The sequence below is a fragment of the Chrysochloris asiatica genome, unplaced genomic scaffold (genome assembly GCF_000296735.1).
Source record: "Chrysochloris asiatica unplaced genomic scaffold, ChrAsi1.0 scaffold00114, whole genome shotgun sequence".
Lineage (NCBI taxonomy): Eukaryota > Metazoa > Chordata > Mammalia > Afrosoricida > Chrysochloridae > Chrysochloris > Chrysochloris asiatica.
The window spans coordinates 7,135,317-7,138,152 of NW_006408632.1; positions in this window are offsets into that span (position 1 = coordinate 7,135,317).

Below are 2,836 nucleotides of genomic sequence, written 5' to 3' on the forward strand. Positions count from 1 at the left end.
TCTCCCGCGGAGCGGCTGGTAGTTTCGAACTGCTGACCTTAAGGTTCGCAGCCCGATTCGTAACCACTACGCTACCAGAGCTCCTTTTGGGATATAAAGGAAATTAAATAAGCAAGCAAGAAAACAGAGAAAGGAGAAGATAGATTCTATGCCATATGAAGACTATCAAAGAGACAAGAAACAAGATAAAAAGACAAAGACCTTCTTTCAGAGTCAACAGAGAAAGTCTATTATGAATTTAGGCTTCTAATCTCATAACTGTGAGAAAATAAATGCTTGTTAAAATCATTCACATGTGGTATTTCTGTTATATCTACTACATAATTATGAAGTAGTCCAATACTAGATGCCAGTTTTGTTTGGAATGTTGGCGATTGCACCATCCATAATAAATAGCATCAATAATCACTTGCTGTTTCCTCAGCATCCAAACCCCAAAACAAACTAAAGTGTTGCTTCTCAGCTTTGCCCTTTCCAAGACAGTTAACCCTTGAAGGTTCTTAACCTCTTGGAAGTTATGTACTGCTATTATTGCTATTTTCACCTTTGCATGAAATAGGTTGGACATTGAAAATCCAGCTGTAGTGCTGAGTATAACTGGTTGTTGTTATTGTTGTTAAGTGCCATTGAGTCGGTTCCAACCAATACCGACCCTGAATGGGGTTTCCAAGGAGTGAGCTTGAACTGCCGACCTTGCAGTTTAAATGGCTTTGCAGTCTGGCTCTTTAACCCACAGGAAGACACCAGGACTCTTTTCACCAAGCTGCCAGCAGTAAGTTATGGTAAATCAGGTGCAGAATTAAGTTTCCTTAGTTATGGAGTTAAGTGACGATTTTCTTTTTATGTTTAATTGTGAATTATGTGATAATTCATTAGTTTTGCATTCATCCTATCGTATATCGTTTCATTGCCATGGTTACAATCCCCTCCATGCATCATCAACCAACCAAAGGGCATACACTACAAGCCTGTCCCCTGGTCGTCAGCACACAGTCCCTCTCCCTCTCCGGGTCTAAAGTCCCCAGCCGCTCCATATTTCCACGTCATCGTTTCTGCCTCCATCTCTGGTGTCACTGCTTCTCTGGGTAGGGTCCTGCTCTCCTAGACTGCAAAATTAAGCACTTCCTTCCTTGCTACAAAACATCTACCTTTATATTTCCAACCCTCACAATCAGTCCTGATAACAATTAATCATTATTGCATCACAACAGACCTATCCACAATTCCTTTTATCAGTCCCACCTAGACAGATTGGATACTACTCAGTTGACATTCTACCTTCCTCCATGCCCTCTAGATCTAGATTCCCTATTGAAAGCTTTTAAGCCAGTCGCTCATGCCTTTGAAGTCCCCCCATTTTTGATAGCCAATGTCCAAGTTGCCCATCCCTATCTACTCTGTGTATGGAGGTGATGGGCATGATCCTTGCTGTAAAGATTTGTTCCCTCTTTTGAGCTACTGCATTGATAAGTGTAGGTCAAGTTCATCAAATTATATCAGATTACTCTTTTTTTCCTTCTTCTAGTTGAGTTCTGATCATCCAGTCATTGAAGCCAGGTCAAGTGGGTATTATCTGCAAATGTGGGTGTTCTTGTGTTTATGCCCTCTCTAGTCTTCTGTGGCTATGTCACTGACTCTTGGCCCAAGAGTCACCAGGTCTTGCCATACTGCTGGCCAACCAGATCGCCCCCAGGATTCACAGGAGTCTGTTGAACGTTGTAGGACTTAGCTTGCATCTTCATTGCTGTTGTTCCCTCACTTCCTCTTATCGGTGATAAATGTAGTCACCAATCAGAGCATGTATTCCCATTGAGTCTTAGTCTTGGAAGGTGGTTTGCTCTGAGGGGACCCAACCACTTGCCTTGATGTCTCCTGGGTGAGCAACTTGCTTGTTCTTTTAGTAATCTGACTGTCTGACTACATTGTTTTGTATTTTTCCTGTTGATCATTCTTTCAAGAAGTATCTTCTGTTCTTCTAGCCACTCCAGGCTTGTCTGCTTGTCTTGCAAGTGGAAATTTCCCACCTCAGAAGATTCTCAATGCTGTTCAGGATTCCACCTTGGTCTTATGTAATGCAGAGGCTTTTCAGGAAGCCTCCTTCACTGGGCATGTTGTAGCCCCATTTTAGGAATTCCAGTCAGTTATAGGCAGAAGATGGACTTACAAGCCTTCTATGGTGATATTTCTGGCTATTCCTTCTCTCCCCCTCAAGTCTCTATTTTATAATGACATACCTGGGAGACCAAGATTCATAAGACAGCCAAGCATCTTAACATTATCCCCACCCCCCTTTTCCCCATTCCAACCATATCTCAATCCCTGTATCCCAGAGCCCTGTTGTTCCAAGTTTGTATATACATCATTATTTACCTCTGTCCCTCTTAGCCCATGCAAACCTGCCTAATTGTTCTCTCATCTGCTTTGTTCTTCCATTCCCCTCACCCTTCTTGTATACTGCCCACTCCCTAGCACCCATACTATCCTGTGTCTGTTCCCTACTCTCTGCCCATTCCTCACATCCCAGAAGAGTACCCCCCACCACCACCACCTTTAGTATAGGTTCTTTTTCTTAGTCTTTTCAGTAGTTTTCCTATGCAGTATTTCTCTTTTGTGATTGACTAATTTCATTCAACATAATGTCCTTAAATTTCATCCATGTTATGCAGTGGCTTGCAGCCTCCTTGTTGTTCTTCAAGGTAGCATAATATTCCATTGTGTGTATGAACCACAGATTGTTTACCCATTCTTCAGTTGATGGGCACTTAGGCTGTCTCCATCTTTTTGCTATTGTAAATAGTGCTGCTATGAACATTGGTGTGCATATATCTACTTGTGT